The 21,574-nt window shown below is 45.6% G+C and overlaps 1 long non-coding RNA gene across 1 annotated transcript; it reads left to right on the top strand.

Annotated features, from left to right (window-relative positions):
• The first annotated feature begins 590 nt into the window (after positions 1 to 590).
• On the top strand, positions 591 to 7,837 carry LOC138111352 (uncharacterized). Its single transcript, XR_011151344.1, has 3 exons — positions 591 to 848; positions 2,198 to 2,831; positions 6,772 to 7,837. It is a non-coding gene; the product is annotated as an uncharacterized lncRNA (long non-coding RNA).
• The last annotated feature ends 13,737 nt before the right edge of the window (positions 7,838 to 21,574 follow it).

A 21,574-nucleotide genomic window follows, 5' to 3' on the forward strand; every position in this document is an offset into this window, starting at 1 on the left:
CTCTTCTTCCCACTTGAAAGAGTTTGAATTGGCCAGAAACAGCAAACAATGACACAGGGAGTGTTTAACCATTAATAAGGGTGGACAATGGTTAGGGAAGTAGCTAAATACACTAGTTATAGCTAACTGGCTGTCTCCTTGTCTCTGTGTTATTGAGCTTGGGTTGGGGGTTTTTTTGCAAGCTGGCCCTGGTTAAAGTCTTTTCAGGAGTTAATGAGCCAGAGGAGAATCATCTTCCCCATGGGCATGTTTCAAGCCTATGGTTCTTGCAGGTTTTCTTGGCTATTGCGTGCAGGAGCAAGGCTGTGGTCAGGGTTGTAAGTGCTGGCTCTCTGCTGAAGGGCTGCCCAGCTGGGCACAACCCTGCCTCTTCTCTCAGCCTGGCCTCAAGAAAGAGCCTGCCTTAGATCTTGGCCACACCAGCTGGTGTTTGGGCAAAGGCAATGTCTGACCCAATGCGCCATCAGCTTCAGCTGTCAGCAGAAAGAGACATTTCAGGGCTACTGTAATGCACATCCAGCTGCATAGCTGAACTCAGCTGAGGGCTACTGGGGACACAGGCACATTGCAGCCTCACCTGCCATCCTACACCTTCACCTGGCTCAGTCCCTCCCGGGAAAAGGACTCCCAGCTGAGTACTCACAGCTGATCCTTTGGCTGCCTGGCTGTGGCTGCATGGGAAGGAGGACAGCCAGCAGAACTGCTCACAGCAGAGCCATCCCTGGGACTTCCCTTGTTTCTCAAAGAAACCAGTTCAGAAACATCTCAGGGTCCATACAGCAAAACTCAGCACTAAACCCTGGAGCCTGGGTTTGTTCTTCAGCCATCTGTTTAGGAACCTCAGCCTGGTAAGTAGCAGAAAAATAAATAAGGTACTCTGAGGTATTTCTGGATTGTATGTGTGCTGATAGTTACATAACAACAAGAGGAGAGAGACTGTTGGATAAATCAATTAAAAAAAAAAAGAAAGAAAGAAAAAGAGCTACAATATCTACATTTGTCAAAGAGCAGGGATAGGGGAAGAGGGGCTCAGCAACCCTTTTTGGGTTGGCACTAGAAATTAGCATTTTGAGGAGGGGTCAAAGTTTGTGGTCAGAGAAGTGACTTTAACCAGCTGGAGTCTACTCTCTCTGCCCCTTGAGTAACAAGCAAGCAGCTTTGAAGACTGATAAAAACAAGTTTTCACTAAAGTCAGCACTCCCAAGCTCATGCAAAGCTAAAAGAGGGAAGTTCAGGCCAGTTTTAGCTTCTCCCACCAGCCAGGCCACCAGCTGAATCCTGACCTCAGCATGTTTTTGGTAGGTGACAGTTTAGAAGCAGTAAGGACAAGGACAGGAATATGAATGCACCAAATGCACCAAGAGTCACCTGAATCCTCCTCTCTGACGTGAACTGAAACCCATAATCAACCATTTCAGAAATTCCAGTGGAGTTCAGACCTCTGACACGGTCCATATAGTTTAGAAACTTAAACAAACATCCGGACTTCTGAATTTCGTAGGAGACTGGAAGCAATCTCACTTCTTGCTCAGATACCCATGTGAGACTTGCAGTATTGCCAGGTAAGGGAAAAAAACTACCTTGATTTAACCTATAAGCAGTGTTCATCCTGGGAAAGGCAGGAGTCATTCAAAGGAAATATATCTGGGAGACAAAGTAGTTTTGATGAGGTCCCCTTTATTGATTCTAATCTGTCAGGAGGGGTGCTTCAGGTACTGGCCCAAACCAGTTGCTATGAGAATTGTTTTCCAAACTGCTGAAAATTTTGTTCCCAGCTTTTCTGTGAGCTCCTCAGATCTGCTCCTACTCTTGCCAGTGTTGCTGGACCTGGCTGTTTCCTAATGAAGTGATGGAACTTGGGGCGTTTGCATAAAATGCAAAGGGACTGATGGGAATAATCCCAAACTGGGCTGAGAAGGAAGAAGAATGAGCAAGCCATATTACATCAATGGACTGGTAGTTTTGTTTTCTCAGAGCCTCACACAAAACATATAAGCTACCTGCAAAACCTAGAAAAGAACACTCAGAGGATTTATTAATACAGAAAAGGGTCTCAAAGGTCTTTTCACTCCACATTTTCTATATTCATAATACTGTTACTGAACCTAACATACTTTTGGTGCAGGATTCCCCAGAGCTGAAACCACTGACAAGAGACTATTTGCATTTGCTGACACTGAAACAATTTTTTTTCCAGAGATAGTTTTTGCTTTGGAGAAAGTGGTATTTTCAAGTTAAAAACCTGAAACTCTTTCAAGGGAAAACTCCTGATCACTTTGAAGAATGAGCTCCGAAAAGGACCCTGTAGCCTGCACACTGGATTAGCCTGACCCTCTGGCATCTGCTGCCTTCCTGGCAAGCCTTTGCAGGTGGCTCCCTCTCCTACACCAGCGTGCCCCTGGAAACTTTCACTTGCTCTCTCTCCCTCCGCTAGCTGTACTTCGGGACACAGAGCAGCAGCTGGGGAATGTGCTGAAATCCATCTTCGCCCAAACCACAATGTTTGCTGATGCCGTTTGGTTCTATCTGATAAAACACAAACAGCAAGACCTGCTCCGCTCTCTTCCTCCCTCTGACGGAGGAATGAGCTCAGCACGCCCTGGCGTCTCAGCCAAATCCCGCGGGGGTCATATAATCGCATTCCTGCTCCGTCTGCCTCAGTTACCCCACTTGGACATGTTATGTCTCCGTGCTTCCTGTTGTGGCATCCTCGGCATTCCCCACCACACTCGCAGCCACATTGCTCCTCCGTGTGCGTCACGGCCCAGGGCTCACTGCTGGCGCACATGCAGGCTGGCAGGGGCGGCGGGATGCATTCCTGGGATAGACAGGTAAAAGCTCCTTCAGATCTATTCTGAACGCAGCACTGCTCAGTCAGGCCGTATCTGGGGACACGAACGTGTTTGATTCTTGCCTTGGCACCGTATTGACAGAAGGAGACCACGGGGGAGTCTGGGTTTAGTGCTGATTTTAGGGGATCAATGGGATCTACCAAGAGGGCATTAGACTCCTTGTGCAGCTTGCTATTGGAAGTTTAGTGAGTGTTTTAGAAAGAGCACAAAACTCATGAGTGCTGAAAGCTGCTGTAAAAACACCTCCTAATAAGCAAATTAACACCAGATTCCCAGACCTTGTGAGCCAGGGTTCTGCATGAGACCCTAAATGACGGAAAAATCTATTTTAAGGATGTTTAGGGAACTTCTCAGGATGTGACAATTTAAAAAAAATTTTGTGTGTGCTGAATATAATATTCCGTGCACTGGTGCAAGCACAATCTCTGCTCAGTACCCAGTGCCTGTGCAGGCACACAAGGTGGTGAAAGATGGTGGGTAGGGGTCTCTTCTTTGGGGAAGTGTGAGAGAGGACATACCCTGTGGAAGCATCCACTTTCAGCAAATATCACTGTCTTGCTTCACAGGTGAAAATATATTAAATACAAGCCCCTCAATTTTCAAGGTCCAACTGATCTGTATTCTTGTCCATTTAAATATGTGGGTGAATGAGTGAGTAGCTCATCAGTGATTGGAATAAGAGATGAGAAATGGTGCAAATAAGGACATTGGACAGAGTACAAAGAATACCATCAATAATGTGATATCATTGCCGGCCTTGCAGAAAAAGTCATACAGATAAAATATGTTAGTACTAACTTTCAAAGTATAATTTTTTTTTTTTCCATTAGGACTTATAAATGCCTTCAGGTCTGTCTGCAAAATATTCATCAGTTGTTGGCTTTTTACTCGCCTAGTTGCATCCTGTCCTGGGGCCGCATCCTTCAGGCCGGGATGGCTGAGTTTGTGGATGGGCAGGCTCTTTCCTCATCCCATCCCCACAGAGGACTCTGGTCCTGTTTTTGTGCTTCTGGTCCTGTTTTTGTGCTGCACAGATGATGGGAGGTGTAGTGACATTAGCCTGGAAACAGGCAGGAGCGTGCTATGTTGCAGCCACAGTGATGCTCCTTGGGTTGCCTTCCATCATGGAAAATCCGACAAATGAATTTTAAAAGGAGAAAAACAGTCAGATAGAGTGGGTAGAGGAGGTCTGGCTTAAACAAGGAAGGTGCAGCTCAGCCCTACCTGCCATGGACATGCCTGAGGGTAGCCAGGGACACACACACTGAAAATCACAATAAATATTGGGTGGAGAGAAGGGAGACTCCATTGTTTGGCTCCTCTTCCCTCCCATCCTGCTCCTGTTTGTACAGTCCCCATAATGAGACATCTATCTTGGCCTGCTGGACTTTAGACTCAGGTGTATGTGTGCTTTGGGCACTGACTTCAGGGCCCAAAATTAGAAAGACGATGAAAAGAAAACACATTTCCAACACTGCTTAGCTGGAACGAAAACATTTCTGCTACCCTGCCTGACACCCTGGCTGGCAGGAGCACCCACTGGGTCCCAGCCCCACTGCCCAGGCACACAGCCAGTCTCTCCTCACCAAGGAGAGCAATGAATTATTGCTTGTATGGTAGAGCAGGGACCCAATCCCACCATGCACACTGGAATAGGCAGACCCCAGCCCTCCTACTGGCCATGCAGAGCAGCTAGGAGACCTGGAAATATAAAAGCAAGCTAGAGGCAGGCAGAATAACCTGTTCCCAAAACCACTGTGGGATGCTCAGCCTCAGGAATGTGCAAGCTTTAACTGTCCCAGAGCTGTAAAGTGCTGGAGGAGAACGGCTTACCTGGGCTGCGGGTTTGCCATCTCTGTGGTGCTGCCCCAGCAAAGCCCTGCCACATGGTGAGAGCCAGCCACAGGGAGCCTCACAGTGGGTGAGGAGGGTCTTTGGGAGGCTGGGGGACCTGGGAGAAGCTTCTGACTAGTTGTCAGGCATTAAGAGTGGCAGAAGTCATTGCTCAGAACTTCACTTGTACCTTGAAAGTGTTCTGATGTCCAAGCTGATCATCAGCCAGCAAGAAGCTGTGCCAAAAGCTGAACCAGAAAGGGGGATTTCGGTAGGAAGAAAAAATCAAACCCAAATCTGTCCCTTCTGCCCATGTCTCCCCAAGGTGGAGGTGAGAAGCTGTCAAAGGGCTCAAGTAGAAGTGTAGCTATTGCAGAGATGTTCAAACTGGACCCAGCTGTATGATGAGGCAGGGACCATCCTCCTGTCCCATCTCCTCAACCTGCAAACTCCCAGCAGATGGCTGAGACTGAGGACACATGCAGATGGAGAAGGTTGTAAGAACACGGATTTTGCTGATTTGGGCTCCAGCAACTCTGTTTTTCCTCATCTAAAAACTCAAGAAAACGCATTGCCCCACAGTTGTGTTGCATGAGTAGCACTGGAACAATCAGTTTGGAGTTCTGTGGAAGGGGAGGGAGACATAAGTACAACTTAATCTGATATTTGTTTGATATAGCCAGTGATTACAAATCTTGAGAGGTATGTGTAATGGTCCAATTGTAAGATATGTGTAATAGCCTTACCACAGGAGTCTTTGAAAATAACACTGCAGGGGTGATGTCAGCTTTACTTTAAACTTAAGCATCTACTGAATATCTATGGATTGAACATGGCATCAAGACACCAAGAAGGCAATGTCAAGCCCTCACAGGCTAGGAAATTAGAGACTTGAGATGTGTGTTGCATATCTTTCATTTCAAGTTGCCAAGTGCAAGAGATGAGAGATTGGATGAGCAGAGGTTGTCAGCCTTTGGGACTGGACATGGGGCCAGCCAGAGCCACACTGAGTATGCATAAAGGGCTACAAAAAAGCTAATAAGGAAAATGGAAATTTATATGGCTCACAGTAGGTAACACAAGGAGTGGTTACACTTTGCTGATAGTCTCTCAGTGCCTTATTTCCCTCACTCTGAAATTAGGATGATGGTTTGCTCGTATCTCACAGGTAAACCACAAAGACACATTCATTAAAGTCTGGGTAATATTTGTAAAGGGTGCAGACACTGGGATGAGACCCTCACAGAAACACCCAGAAACTAAAGCTTAAGTTAAGACAATATTTTCTAAGTGGGACACATCCATCTTGTGACAATGTTTAGTTACAGTGACTTTTATCTCTGCTATGCCAGTCAAGGCACTAAATCATTGCATTTGATGGATGCTGGGGCAGCACGGCCACAATTGCTCATTGTCAGGCTGATACAAAGGTCAGAGCTTTGCCAAGCTTTGGATCAAAATCTAAACCAGTCCCTGTCACATCCCTCAGGTTTGAAAGAACAATAAATTTACTAATTTAGCTTTAGTGTTGGGTAGTAGCTGGTGCCACCTTTATCTGTTTCTCCTGAGAAAATAAACCCAGCATCACCATCCCCAAAGCAGCACCGTGATGCTGCAACATGCTGTTAACCTTCACAGCACAAGACAAAGGCTCTGGGGGGAAGGTGAAGGCAGGCAGGAGTTTGTGGGATGACTCAAAGGCTCTGCAACACCTCCCTTGCTGAACTAGAGACAGTTTCATGGAAGTGGCTGTGTGTCCCTGAGCTTTGTGAGGGGTGATGATGCTGGTGAATCAGACCCTGGATGCTCACTGGAGCCTCCCACAGCTGTGGCTCAGTGGCAAGGACACTGGTATTGAAACGATAGGAAAAAAAAGGGATCACCCTTTTGGGGTGACCACTCTAGTGGGGATCACCCACTATTTTGGCTCACCCTTAATCCTTTAAAAACGAGTATACAGTCTCCAGCATTATAATTAGCCCAGATGTTTCAAGAAAGATGCAAAAAGTAGGCACAGATAAACCATCTCTGATTCTCTTAATACCAAAATATCTAAATATCTTTTTTTTTAAATTTCCTTTCCCAGCTTTGATCAACAGGTGCTACTCTGAGGTTGTTGACACCACTGTTGCCTAAACACACCCCAAGGGGATCACTGAACCACACAACACATCCAAATTGGAGATGGACAGAGGGGGTGAGAATGAAGCCAGAGGAGGAGTGGATAGGATGGGGGAGATGAGGGACTGGGGCGTATGGGAAGGTACAATTGTGGCAGAAATGGAGGAAGCACTGTGGACTTTATTCTCTGTCTGCGGGAACATCAACATTGAAATCTCTGCTTGGATCTGGATTTGTTGACACAAAATCCAGTGCCCAAATGTGGGGGGTTGGAAGCAGTTTACCTGTTACATTCCCAGTGCTATCTCAGGAACACAACTCCACGGGCTGCAGCAGTTGTAGTATATCTGTCTGCCTCTTATCTAGTGTGTAACCTTCTGGACTGAAGACACAATGTACTGTCTATCCTTTCTGTGATAAAAATAAAGCATATAAAACACACACATATACACACACACACACAATCCCAGGCCAAAAATTCCCTTAGGGGAACATACTGTGACTAGATAAGAAGCTACTAGCTGGCACGTAGTTACCTCTTCATTTCCTAACTGGGACACTCAGGGAAGGGTAGTGTTGGTGCTGGTAAGGGGCCACAGGAGAAGGGGGAGAGAGAGATGTCATGGGATGGATAGCAAGATAAAAAAAGAGCCATGGAAAGAGCCAACTCAAGGAAAAAGAAGTCAAAAGCAGGCTGGACTTATTCCAGGCTTCCATAACCCCTCCAGCCAGCTGTAAAATCTGACAATTTTTGGGCCATGGGCAGCAAGCCCTGCTAATGCTGTCTTGAGGGACTGAATAGGAGGTCTTTGGGGCTCAGAGCATCAACTTCTAGGTGAGATAAAAACTGAAAAACCTTCTGGAAACTGGAAATCCTCCTGGAAAACTCCTGGAGAGCTGGCAGGTGTATCATGCACGGCAGCGTGTGTTGTTGGTGCTTCACACACCGCACCCTCCGAAGGTCAACTTTCCTGGTGGGAGCAATCTGGTTTCTTCTGGAGGCTGATTTTTTCCATCTCTCTTTTGCTACTGTTTCCCTTCAGTGGTCCTGGTAAATTTGTGGCTAATATTTTCTTCTGAATGAGAGGTGTGATGTTGTAGTGCTAGGTTTGGTTTAGCAGGCTGCAGCTTTCCCTGAGAGCTCAGCAGGGCTGCTTAGGGCAGTGTGACCATTTCGCCCTCCCGCAGTCCATTTCAGACGGCTCTGCACTCTTGCTCCGGCAGCTCTCAGCTCTACAACCCAGTGACGGTGAAGGAGGCCAGAAGGGTCTCTCCATGAGGGTTTCAGAGGACTTTTAATGGTTACATCTTGTCCCAGCGACCCCCAAAGGCAGAGAGACCTCGTGATCCGGGCGCAGGGGGGTTTTCTCAGGGGCTCAGGAGCAGTACATGGGTGGGGTTGGGGCACAGGAACTCATAGGGAGATCTTGAGGGAGTGTCCAGGGGCAGGGGAAAGTGGGGGGAACAATATGGGATCAGAAAAGCAATGGGTGAACACCACAGTGTGACTGGCATCACCTCCTGGGCACATGAGGAGGCTCTGCTGCCAGGTCCTGAGAGCTGTGTCCAACACATCAGAGGCTGGTGGGATTTGGGAAACCTTTGGAGGAAAGGCGGAAGTGAAAGAGAAGGGAAACCAGAGGCTCACCATGTTTATGAAACAAACTTTGCTGGAGATCCTGAGCCCAACTCAGCATCCAAGGCCACCAAACTCATACCCACTGCTCAGTTTTTCACTCACTCTGGGTTCTCTTTGTAGATCCAAAGCAATAGAATGGATGAAGGAGAATTGCAATCATAATCAGTCCTTATCACCAGTGTTTACACAGTGCTTAAAAACTGTCAGAACCACACCAGTGCTTCCTTTCCTATCAACAACTTCTGCTGGCTCCAGGGCTTGGCAACCAGCAAGGCAGCAGCAGCTCCCATATCGTGCTTTTGTATTATTCTGCATCCAGGAAACCCCCTTCAAATATCTCCCTTCCTCAACATCTCTTGCCCTCAAGCACCTTCAGAGAAAGCAATTTTTCTAAATCCAGCAGCTGGATGAAATTTTTGGTTTATCTTTCGTTTGGATCAAGGTGATAGCCTGGGTTGTAACCTGCCCCTGCCTTGATGCTCCCTGCACTGGTAAGGCAATTGTCCTGGTACCCTGCCAAGGATGCATTTTACAGGTGTCTGCTGGCTGGAGGATGCCAGCAGCCCAAAAGATCACCAGTTGTGGGCAGGGCTCTTTGGAAACATTTTCACAACTAACTGGCTTAGATAGTGGAGTAAAACATGCATTTCCCAAAAGAGGGCATCTCATTTTCACTTTGATGGATGGGCTCAAGTGTTGAGTCAGAATGAAAAGATAATATTTGTGGAAAGCCCACATACTTCAGAAAAACTTAAACCTTCTTTTTCCTTTGGTCTCTTTGTAGTATTTTTAAGAAAACGTTAACTCAAATTTTAAGAACTGTGCTAGGATGGAATAGGAAAACATTCGGTTCTGAAAATGTCAATATTACATATTTGGACATTTTCTGTGTTTGTTTTTTTAAAACAAACAAAACAAAACATTGAAATTTATACTGGCTTTGCTAAAAATGTCAGTTCCATCAAAATGACATTTTGCAATGAGAAACTGGTTTATGCTTCCCCCCTTTTTTTGCTGACTGCTCGCACTTTCTTCAGAAAAAGTGTCCGTCTGGCTTTTACTGGGAACAAACACTTTGTGTGCATCCAGGAGCATTTGCACGTGCAAAAATGCCTTTGGTGTTGGTGCCTGCATGGCAATGCACATACCAGAAAAACATTCCTGCTCATGGAGCCTTCGCCTGCAACTTGCTTGGACTGAGTGAAGAATTGAGCTGTGGCCAGCTCATGAAATAAATTCAAGCATCCTCAGCCATGTGGACCAGCCTTCCCGAGGGGGAGACACAGCCCTTTACTCCTGTGCTGCCAGATCCAGCACCGGTGCCAGCCAGGCCCTACTGCCCTGCAGTAAAGCCACCTGGCCTGTGGGCCCTGGGCAGGGCCAAATCTGCACCAGCCCTGGGCACTCCGGCAGGAGGCTGTGAGGAAGGACAGCTCGGGAGCCATCATAAACACAGGTTGCACTGTGAGCACCAGTCAGTCTGCAGACCGCTTGAGTCAGTGAGGCGTACTTCCCATGGGAACTCTTAGTCCTGGCTAACTTGAGGCAGGACCAATTAGAGCAGGGAGTAAATACACTTAGCATGCTCAGGAAAATACATCTAAAGCTGTTTATACACATTCCTTTGGACCAGTCAGCAACAAAAATGTCCTTACAGCTGTTTCCTCCTTCCTTTCTTCCCCCTCTCTCTCTGTGCCGCTTCAAAAATAAAGCTCGCTGGCCTCACCTAACCCTTGCTGGGTTTACTCCTATTCACTCCCAAGTCTGTCAGGTCTTCTGTGCCACCAGCCCCTCGACTGGTGACCTTCCAGCAGACTTCTAACTGTGGGATTTTTCTGGCTCCCCTCAAGGAGCCAAGAGGAAAATGTAATGCAGTAGGAGCCAAGAGGAAAAAGGTTTGCATGTTTCCTTATAATCAAGGAGCTGATACCTGGTACCAAGTCACCTTCATCACCTCGGGCCACCTTCGTCATCAAGCTGCGATTTTGCGTACAGGGTGCACTTGATTGGTACTAATGGCACGTTGAAAGCCACTGCCAAAGCCATAATCGCTATCTAACAAGGATGATCTCAGGCGATGGGGCCATGGCCACAGAGACCAGTTACAGGGAACAAGGAACCCAGATCTCATGTCCTAGACCACTGCCCAACCCACAGGGTTGTTCTTTTTCCTCATTGATATCACGCTTGACTCAATGTGCGTGTTTCATGATTGGTCACATTAACTACACGGGGCTTTTCCTGTTTTCCAGGTGAGGGACAGAGGCTTTTGTAAGAGAACTCCAACTGAATGACACAGTTGTGCAGCATAAATAGGGTTTGATCCTAAAGAAAATCTTCCCATTAAGCTTTGCTGTGAACCAGTATTTTGTTTTACCAAAAAAGTGAGGTACTCTAATTTGGATTCACTCAAGATCAGACGAGTTCTCTCTTCAAAGCCAGGGTAAAACCTGAATATGACTAAATTCTCTATGAAAAAACCCCAAACTTTTTTCTTTAAAATCTGGACAAGACTAGTTGGACTTACTTACTTTATATTTCATATTACTTATTGCACCACATTTTAAAAAGTTGTTTCAGGATTTTTAAAATAGCACTTTTCATACTAAAAATATTTCAAGATATTTGGAGTATTGACAGAGCTGCATTCTCCAAAGTAAAACCCGCTCTTCCTGTGTTTGCCCTACCCGCTGTTTGGTGATTTTGTATGCGGTACAACTGAGGTGTCAGAGTGACAGCACCTCCAGAGCTGGGCAGGCAAGAGAGAGAGACTCCTCTCCCCCAGCCAACAAGGATGGGCAAGGCTCTTTGGTTTCCAAAGCTTTCTCCTACCGATCCAGCTGTGGTTAAATGGCTGGCTGATATCTGCCAGACAAACTGGAGGCCAGCTCAGAGGAATCCAGTAGGCGTTGAAGTCACAAGTCCAAGTTTCTGGAAAGAAGCCTCTGCCAAGCTCAAGGAGGCTGAGACAGAGCATCTGGCTGAAACACACATGTGTGCATGCACACACACACATGCACAAACAGCAATTCTCAGAGCTGGGCTAGTTCAGCATTTGCTCAGAGTACTTTAAAGCTTAATTCCAGTGATCACAGTGGCTTTGTGAGCACATCTCACTAATGGAGCAGTTCCAGGCATTATTTGGTCAACCCTCTCCACCTTCCCTCATGCTTGTACAACAGAGCAGAGCCTAATGATGCAATGCCTCAATTTCTGGTCCAAAACATAGGAAGCCCATGGCCTGGATAGAAACAAAGATGTGATCCTGTATGTGTGTTTAGGGCTGGAAGGGTAACAGTAGGTAAAGATGTGATGAGAGGGGAAGGCAGGACTAGATGTGTTGAGATGAGCAAGAAAGGATCATGTTGTCATCAAAATGCAAGATACCTGTGTGAACTGCTTGGCTTTGTCACAGATTTCTACATGTCTCAAGAGTAAGCAAAGTGAAACCGCCTGTGTCAGGTCAGAATTGTCTAGAAGAGCTCTGTCTGCATTCAGACATGGTCTCCCAAACAAAAAGGAGTGAAGAAGACTGGTTATGGCTTATATGACTACATCTAGTCCACACAGGATGGAAGAAATGGTAATTAGGTCAAGATCTTTGCCACACAAACAAGAATTTAAGCCACACAATTATACCTGTCTTCCAAACAAAAAACACTCCTTCTGAAACTCTGCTTGAGGGCCATCTAGATGATCAGACAGCAAGCAGACTCCATCAAGAAAAAAGACCATTTTTGTATGTGTCAAGTCAACCAGCAATGCAGGGGTGGTAAGAGGCAGCCAACACTGCCCAGGAAAGCAGGTGGCAATGTGTCCCTCAGCAAACCTCAGCACCATTCCGCAGGAGCACCTCTGTGATAGGAAAGCCATTCAATCACTAGTGAACCTAAGCAAAGAGCAGTCCTAATGAAAGCTGAGATTCAGTTAAATCCATGTGTTAACAGAGATTAGTTCCTTTCCTTGAAAATTTTCAATTATTTCTCTTTAATTGGAAATCTGAAAAGACTTAAAGATCTTCAGCAGCTGAAAACGTATCTTTCCTTTTCCAACAGAACCTGTAAATTTCCATGGAATAACTCAATGAAAACAAACATTTTGTCACTCACATCAACATTTTCCAGGAAGGAGGGAGAGGATAAGGGGAAACATTATTTTTGACAAGGTCTGCTAATTGGCAGAGCTCTTTAATAAATAGATCAGGCCAGAGCGCACAACTTCAGTCCACATGGCAGAACGGTTGGTCCTTGAAAGGCTGATAGAGATCTTGTTGGCTGAGTTTCCCCTGTGGTTGACAGAGCATTAGCTAAAGACAGGATACAGGCAACCAGTCCTGCTGAGAGTGACTGGATGCCAAACCAGTGGCTGGCAAGATCTCTAAAGACTTAATGACAGAACGCAAATGCTCACACAGAGACCTGACCAGCAGAGAATTTGCTAGCTGGGGAACTGCAGGCTACCACATACCATAACAGGAGCTTGCTCTCAAAGAGCAAGGAAAAAAAAAAACAAAAAAGAGAGGTCTGCTCTTCAAGTATTTCCAAGGTGGTTATAACCTTTCTCCAAAGAGGCAAATCCAACATTAAACACCAGGAGAATAAATCAGCTGCAGGGACTGGCAAAAGGCTGAGAATCTAAATTACAGCAAGGTCAATAGGAAGCAGGGGGCTGCTCAGAGGGAGCCAGAGTGAGAAATTCAGCACATCTGGTAGGTACAAAGCAATGCCCTTCGGGCAAACTCAGCCCCCAGCCCACCCCTATGCAGTGCCTAGAACTCAGCAGAGGGAACAACATGCGCAGAGACAGCCGCGGGGAGGTCCTGTCTGAGGGAAATCCGTCTGGAAGAGGGTGGAGGGGGGGAAGAAAAAAAAGGCAGGTGAATAAATGAGAAGCAGCAGTGTGGCTGTGCAGCTCGTATGGCCGCCTGAACAGATGTGATCTGCTGCCTCTGCTGGCTCAGGGGATGCTCTCCTGCTCTGGAGACAGAGCTGGCTGCAGTGTTTTCTTTGGTGTGATTGCATGCATGCCAACAGCAAGGCTGCACAGCCCCTGGCACAGCCACCTTCTCCACAGATCTCGCAGGAGAGCTCCAGAGCAGCCCTGTGCATCCCCGCTCTAAGGTGCAATGCTCTTTGACAGCCCTCTGCTTCACACAGCTCCTGGGACATCAAAATCAATGCAGGGAAGCCTTAAAGCTCCCCTAAATGTCTGTGGGGAACAGGCAGGCCTGAGCCGTGGCACAGCACAGGAGGGATTCCAAGCAGATCTCCGGAGAAGAAAATAAAAGAGGAGCGTGCAGCTGATTTTCCTGTTGACTTGGAGAGACTTGTCAATCAAGCACCCTTTCAATGTGTAATGGGTGGGTTGCAGCCCAAACCCATATTTACAAGAAAATGTCAATAAAAGCTGTATAAGCCTTGAATGTACATGCAGAGACATGGCATGGAAAGCAAGCTGAAAACCAGGGCAAAGAGCAGGAAAAATAAGAATAGAAAAGGTTTTGTTGGAGACAAAAGTAGGTCAGAGACGGATGGTGTTTTGGGGGATGTATCACAGAAACACAGAATATTCTGAGCAGGAAAGGGACCCACATGGATCATTGAGTCCAGATCCTGTATGGAGGCACAGTTAGCTGGCATAGCAGTGCTGAGCTTATTTGGGCTGTGGGACCAGCAAAGGTTTGATGGTCAGGCTCCCCTGGAAGCATCACCACTGTCTGCACTCAGTGGAGTAAGCTCTGCTCTGCTGGGTTCAGTCAGGCACCCCCATGGGAATACTTCCCAGCTTGGCAGCACTTTGATTTGCTCTCATTTCAGATGGCAGCAGATCAATCCTCTGACCTCTGGCTGGGTTTAGATTTGAGTTTGCCACAATATAAAATAGAAAAATTCAAACTTTGATCTCAAATACCTCCAAGATTGCAAAGTGTTGTCAACACTTACAAGTATTCCATTAACATTTAAATACTTTAAAGTGTAATTCCCTTTTAACAGTTCATAATTTCTTGCTGGCATTATTTTTTGCTGCTATTTATCACCATATCTAATGAGATTTCCCTTTGTAACATTACAAAAGAACATGGGAAGATACATAGCCTTTGAGGGTGACAAGGATGGTACAGGAAAAAAAAAGGACAATAATATATATTCAAGCTGAATTAAATGGGAAGTTCTGTAGCTTGTATGTGATTGTGGCAAGGAAAGTGCAGAAAACCTTGCAGATGGCAGTTCCTATGTGACCCGCAGGAGAAAGCCTTTTCCAGTGTCCCAAGGAAGGAAACAGTGATGTTATGTGTCCCTCCCACTGCTCCCAAATGCAGGTGTTGGTACAGTGACAAGCTGCTGTTATCCACGGGGGTGTCACTCATCACAGAAGAACACTGTGGGAAGAACACTGGGAAGGGATCTTTTCTTCCCAGTTATTCAGCCCAGCTTTGAACTAGTCCAAGGTATTGGAACACTGGCATGAGAATAATATGTATACTTAAATATACATAAACATATAGGGCTATCTATGTATTATTCAAATGTGAACAGACATGTAAATTTACATTACCTTTTTGTTCAGCTGTGGCTCACACTGCCAACCTCTGTTTAGCCCAGGCCACAGTGACCTACTGAAACAGTGGCTCAGGTGACTGCTTTGCTCAAGGGCTTGGAGGCAGGGAAGAGCTGGGACCATGGCCCCAGAGAAATTGCTGCATGGGGAAAGGAGAGCAAGGAGGTGAGCTGAGGTGCTCAGTGTCACCAGAACAAAGCCAGTCGGGGTCAGAGTACAGCTTGAAAAACTTATAAAGGAGTATTTATAAGTTCTCCAGAGTGGATTTAAAACTGGCTGTGGATGTAGTGACTAAAGTTGCAATCCTTAAAGGTATTTAGGTATTTGATTCTCCAGTCAAGCCAAACCTTTGAGAATCTGGGCTCCAGTGCAAGGACTTTCTACCTAGATGGACATGAATAATACTTTGGACAAAAGTACCGGCCAAGTGGCCCTCAGGCCAACTCCCCTGATGGATGTAGTTCTAATAATGTCCTAGATCCTCAATAAGTGGGTCCCAATTCCTCAGAGCCTCTCTGAACTGCGTGGGTTTCACACACGGTCTTGATGTGTGGTAGTATCTGCCTTTGCCAGCTCTGCTATCCCCTTGACCTCCTGCTCCTATGGCAAGGCTGAGGTTGTGCAGCACTAGCGAGGGAGCGGGGAGCCCTTCTGGGAAGATGGAAAGATACAGGCAAATGAGGAGAGTAAGGAAAAACCAGCTCAGTTAAGGGACTCAGTCAAGAAGCTGCTATAAGGTAGGATGGTAGGTGCATCTTGGAGGTGGGAAGAGTCACTAAAATACACAGACAATGAAAACATTTTAATTAGAGGTGGCTATCACCTCATCTGGTCAAATATATTACTTGGCTAAAATTTACATATCCCTGTGGACCATTTCAGCTTCAATCAGTTTTAAAAGGAAGTTTTTCTTGGTGAGAAGGAGAGAAAGAGACTGACTGATGCTGTTTAGCTAGTGTTTTGGACATTGGCCACACTTCAAATCCCTGTTCTGCCTGATTCAGAATGATCTCAAAAACCTCTGCAAGCAGGAAAAAAAATGAGGCTGGGAGGTGATGGTTTAAAAACGCTGCATTGGAATGTTTAAAATATGTCAAAACCTTTTCCTTTTTTTTTTTTTTTTTTTTTTGAATGGGAAATTCATCAAACCTGACACTTCCTATGAAGAGTTCTGGCTCCAATGAATCAGTATATTTGGACACCCCCTGATTCACCCCCCCCACTCCTTCACCTCCATTTCAGCCAAATATTCTTGGCTGGTTCTAATTATACAGCCATATATTTTTATACGCACACACAACCAGTGTGTACACGTGAAGGCTCAGTAATCACAGATCAGACAGGGAGGAAAGTGTTGATAAGACCTTAGCTGCTCCACAACTCAAAAAAAAGTCTGAGAACGCTTTTCTCCCCCACCTCTTCACCTCACCCTCCCAGGAAAAGCCCAGCAGAAGAGGCGGTGGGCTCTGCAGATGGCAGCCACATGCACTGGCTGGCTGAGTCCCCATCTTGACATTTCTGTACTTCTCTAGTGCCCTCCTCAGGTTTTGCAGAAGTTCACCTTCCTCTGGATGTGAGGTTCGCCTTCCTGTAGATGTGAGTGCATCTGGCCCTGCTGTCCTGCTGCCAGACATCCAGCACCCTTGAGGGAAGGTGAGAATTGGTGTTTTCCACACCCAGTGGGAGGCCAGGGAAATGGACATATCCAGGGAACGCAATATCCTCAATTGGGAAGACCAATCTATTTTCACAAGAGTCTGTCCTTGATTAGAGCAGAAACATGGAAGTGGGGAAAGAACCGATTATTCAGCAGAGAGTTCAGAAGAACAAATAAAAAAGAGAAAAAAAAAAAAGGCATACTTGTTCGGGGTGTGATAGAGAGACTTCCAAAGCGCATGGAGACAATTGGAAATTACGTCTATTGAAGTGGAGGCATTCGCTGCTCAGGGTGAGGAATCAAAGGGCAAGTCCCGGGGAGGTGGCAGGGTGGGGTGGCCACCCCCGGGTGGGCAGTGACAGGCAGGCTCGAGCGTGTGACCTCTCATAAAATCCTTCCAGGGGGCTTTTGCATATTGTGTGGAGCATGAACTGATTTCCACAGACAGAGATTCCTAATGAAGATGTCCTTCAGGAGGCGAGGGGAGGAGACAGGGTAATGAAACCAGCCTGTCTGCCAAGCAGACACTCCCCCCCATGGAAGGTGGCATGGATGTATAATGGAATAGGGATGGGAAAAAAATGCTGTTGGCCTCAATGCCATGCAACAAAAAAAAAGAACTCCATGTGAATTAAACCCAAACTACCTGAACACTAGAGGCTTGAGGGAAGATCAAGTAACCCCTGGTTTCTTATTGCAGACCAGACCAGGGCAGCTTCAGAGAGTGCCTTTGGTTAAGAAGCAGTTATCATCTGCCTCAGACTGACCTGGCCAGTCTGAACAGAGATTTATTAACCCTCACAGTCAGAGATCAATAAATAGCTTCCTCTTGAGCAGGCAAACTGCCTGGAATACAAAAACATGACACGAGCCTGCCACCAATCTGCTCTCCCCCCATCCAATAAAAAGATGCTCTGATTCCCCAAAAGACAACAATTTCTTATTTCTGTAGTGTTTCGAAGCCAACTGTAATATTCACATCTAATTACAGGGCCCTGGATCCCTGCCATGTAGAGTATGGTTGTTAGCAACATAATTCTTACACTTCTTTGGGGTCATTTGGAAACTGTCTGTACTTATACCCTCTCATCTCCTCTGCTGAGTGTGTGCTGGTCACTCAGCCTTATCGTGCTGCAAAGGGCAAGGTGCACCAGTGAGATTTATGTGCAGAAGAATAAAGAGCAGATGATGTTCTTCAGGGTCAAAGCCACCCAGCGCTTCATCTTTCCAATTAACTACTCTGCTAGGGAGAGAGATAAGGTTAAAAGTGGGGTGGAATAAAAGATTTAAATTGCAATTTGACTTTTTCTTTTTTAATTGAAACTTCATTGGAAGAAAGGGTGAAGGCTTACTATAAAAAAAACCCAAAGAATTTTTCAGGCAAACGTAAAAGTCAAAAACACAGGGCTGGCATGATTGTTCTGGAAATCAAACCATGCATAAATGAAATGTGGGGAAAAGAAAGATGCTCTAACAACAAAGTGTCACAGGATCTTTTCCATTGGCTCCAGTGAGCAGTTCCACTTGTCTTTGGAGAAGTCACAATTATTAGATTTTTATCTGTATTCACACTCTATTTAAAGATAACCTAGCCAGGTCTTTAAACAAAGAGATCAAGCTCCTGGCTCAAGGAGTCCCTGAGCTGCAAATCTCTAGAGGTTGGAGTCTCCACTGGAGATAATCTTCTGCTTCAAAGCTCCCCTGTGCATTTTCTGACAGTGATGGGTGATTGTTTGTTGTGTACCTTCACACTGACTCATCCCTAACTTATTTCCCAATCCTTTCCTACATGTCATTATTCTTATTCATTGACTCCTGTCTCACATAATTCTGTTTACAAATCCTTCTGGCTGTCTCCAAGCTCCTTAACACATCTCCATCTCCAAAACATGATATACTCTATTTTAGAAAAGTTTAAGAGCTCATGCAGGTGGAAACTGTCAGGAATAGCTGCCTGTTACTCACTCTTCAGAGGCTACACAGGGGTGTGACAACATAAGAAAACCCTTCCTGGTAAAATCAGATCACAGCTTTTGACAGTCAGTGTTTTCAGACATATCCAAACTGTAGCTAGAGCTTGGCAGGGAAGACTTTCCCTTTCTTATAAGAGTTTTCGAAACTTCAGCTGATGTTCCTCTCCACATCAGAAAGAAAACTGGAAGGAAATCTCAGAACTGTTCACAGACCATGAACGAAAAAAAACCCAAAACAACCCAACAAAAACAAAGCAAAGCAAAACAAAAATTGGTACAGATAAAAATAATTTTGAAATATTTGATTTGGACTTTTCCTTGCTATTTAATGTCTTTCATCTACTATGAATTAAATTGAAAAAGGAAATGTTATTTCAGTGTAGAAAACCTTCAAACCTCTGATCATAAAAAAAAAAAAAGAAAAAAATTGTTTTAGAAGACTTGTAGCAATTTTGTAAGCTGGAAAATTTGTTAAAACCATCCCATTTATCACAAACAATTGCAGTTTGAATATATTTGTCTTTTGTGACAGAAAAAAAACCATGTGAAATAAAATTTCCAACCCTTTCTAACAGCGACTTCATGTTTTTGTAACACTTTTCAAGGTGAGAGATGCACCAAATAAAATTCTGACTTTGCCCAGCCCCTGAAACTGTTTGGAGCCAAGGACATTGTCAAAGAAACTGGTGGCTCCAAGAGTGTTGATGGGGGAAAGAGAGAGGGTCTGAACTGAACAAAAATACCTGTGCCAGCAAGCGAGGTTTGCCCCTTCATTTGTGGCTGATCATGCTGCAGAGCACACCCCTCAGCAAGGGGCTGAGGCACAGAGCAAGGAGCCAAAAGTGGCCAGGTGACCTTCAACAGGCATCAAATTCAGCAGGGGCTCAAAGGATTGCAAGGGAACCAGGAGAGGTGCTACTTGACCTGATGCTGACCGTGGGGGATAAATAATGCTGCTTTGTAGTAACTTCCACCCGTTTTTCCAGTAGTTTTTAATCTGCATTCAGTTCTCAACTGTACATCTGACTCTCTGTAAATTCTAAAAATTGATCCATTTGGGGCGTAAGGGTTGATGAAAAGAAAAGGGTCAGCAGAAAGCAGGCAAGCCAGCTGCCGCGTTGATGCAGGGGTGAGGTTGCCAAATAGCTTCTGAGGGATGGGACAGTGGTGTGGCAGTCATTTTTCCTTCAGCAGAGCTGGCACATGGAGACAGAACACATCCAGACTTGCACTTGAGAGCTTCCGGGATTCATTGGCCCTGACATCTTCTGCTAGAAATAGAGAGACGTTCTGGAAACCACATCCCTGTCAAAAGGCCATTGCTGTACCATCTTGGCTCTGCAATGGGGCTCTGCTCCTTTCCACTGCCCTCTCCCGTGCCAGCCATCTATCCCATCTCCTGACCACTGCTCAGGAGGCAGCTACACGCCTTCTCAACCATAACCAAAAGCAACTGGGATCAAAGCAATAATTAGGGTAAGGCTTTTTCAGGCTAGTTTGGAAGTTCAGGTTCTGTGATGGTAGCAGCTCCTTTGGCCATTAAAAATAATCAGGATTCCAGGGCCTCACATGCTCTGCTTGCAGAACTCCTATTTACACTACTGGGAAAAGTAGTTCTTTGTTGAACACACAATATATACCTAGTAAAGACCTTTTGGGGGAGTGGTAGAGAACACAGTTAACTGCCAACCCCACTGGAGGCAGGACTGCATGGAAAAGAAAATGTCCGAGAGACACTGACACCAAATTTTTGGGGTCATTTTGTGTATTATCTGCTCAGTGGAGACCACAATGAAAAACAGGGAAGTGCCCAAACCTATTAAGAACATGAATACCACATTACATAAAACCAAATGTCCAAGCAGTGTAGTATTTTGGCTGTGACAGTAACTGGTAACAGGCATTCAGGGAAGAATGTAAAGAACAGGGCATGGACAGATATTTAGCCTCTAGAAAATAGCAGTGTAGAGACCAAGCAGAAGTGGGTGTCAGTGTCCCTTAGAGATACGAGGGCACATTAGGGAACCTCCTTCTACCCTGAAAAAAAAAAGTCACTGGGGAAATGTGCCCAGTGGAAGTGAAGAAAACATTATAAATTACTTGGAGTCTGCCTCCCACTAACCACGGGGCAAGACATTTCATCCAGCCTGTGCCTCAGTTCCCACCACGACATAGAGATGTTGCATCACTGCAGGATGGAGAAAATGAAACTATGTCCTAACTAACAAGTCCTGAGGTATGAGGGATGAGGACCAGATGGGACCACTCCAGATGGGTAGGCTGTATGGGTGTCCCCTTTCAGCCACTTTCCCTTTGGTATCTGGATTTTAGTCCCAGTGTCGTGGAAGCATTGCAAAGACATTGTTCATTACACAAATAACTCCTGACTGCCATCCCTTGTACATTATTTCCTTTCCCTTACTCACTATTTCTTCTTTTTAAGAAAGATAAAAACAGCTGCCCTTGTCCAGGCAAGAGAATACCAGACTTTCAGCATCCAGTCAAAAGAGTGAATCATGTTTGGACTCAAGTCGTTATTAATCTGGGGCTGAAACTTGTCTGGAGGAATGATTCAACTGAGTGTTGCACAGGGGTAAATTCAGGAAGTTCTTCAAAGCACCTGAGCACGTAGAGGAAAAAGACATCTAATAAATGGCTTCCCATAAACACTTCACTGGGCTGTAATATCAAACGTGATTAAATAGCACAAGAGCCTGAGCTCTCCCTACCCAGCTCTTACTGGGTAACAAGAGTTCAGTGTACTGCAGATGAGAAAAGAGGATTTTTCTTCCTCCCAGCTCAATAAAACTAGGGTTTATACACACAGCATACCAGACTTGAGCATCTTACACTTAAATGTAACACCCAGAGCACATGGAGTGAGTGCCAGTCTCTGCCCAAATTGCTTATAAGCTGAATAAGTATGACAGGCAAGGGGAGA

Source organism: Aphelocoma coerulescens, chromosome 5 (assembly GCF_041296385.1).
Source record: "Aphelocoma coerulescens isolate FSJ_1873_10779 chromosome 5, UR_Acoe_1.0, whole genome shotgun sequence".
Taxonomy (NCBI): Eukaryota; Metazoa; Chordata; class Aves; order Passeriformes; family Corvidae; genus Aphelocoma; species Aphelocoma coerulescens.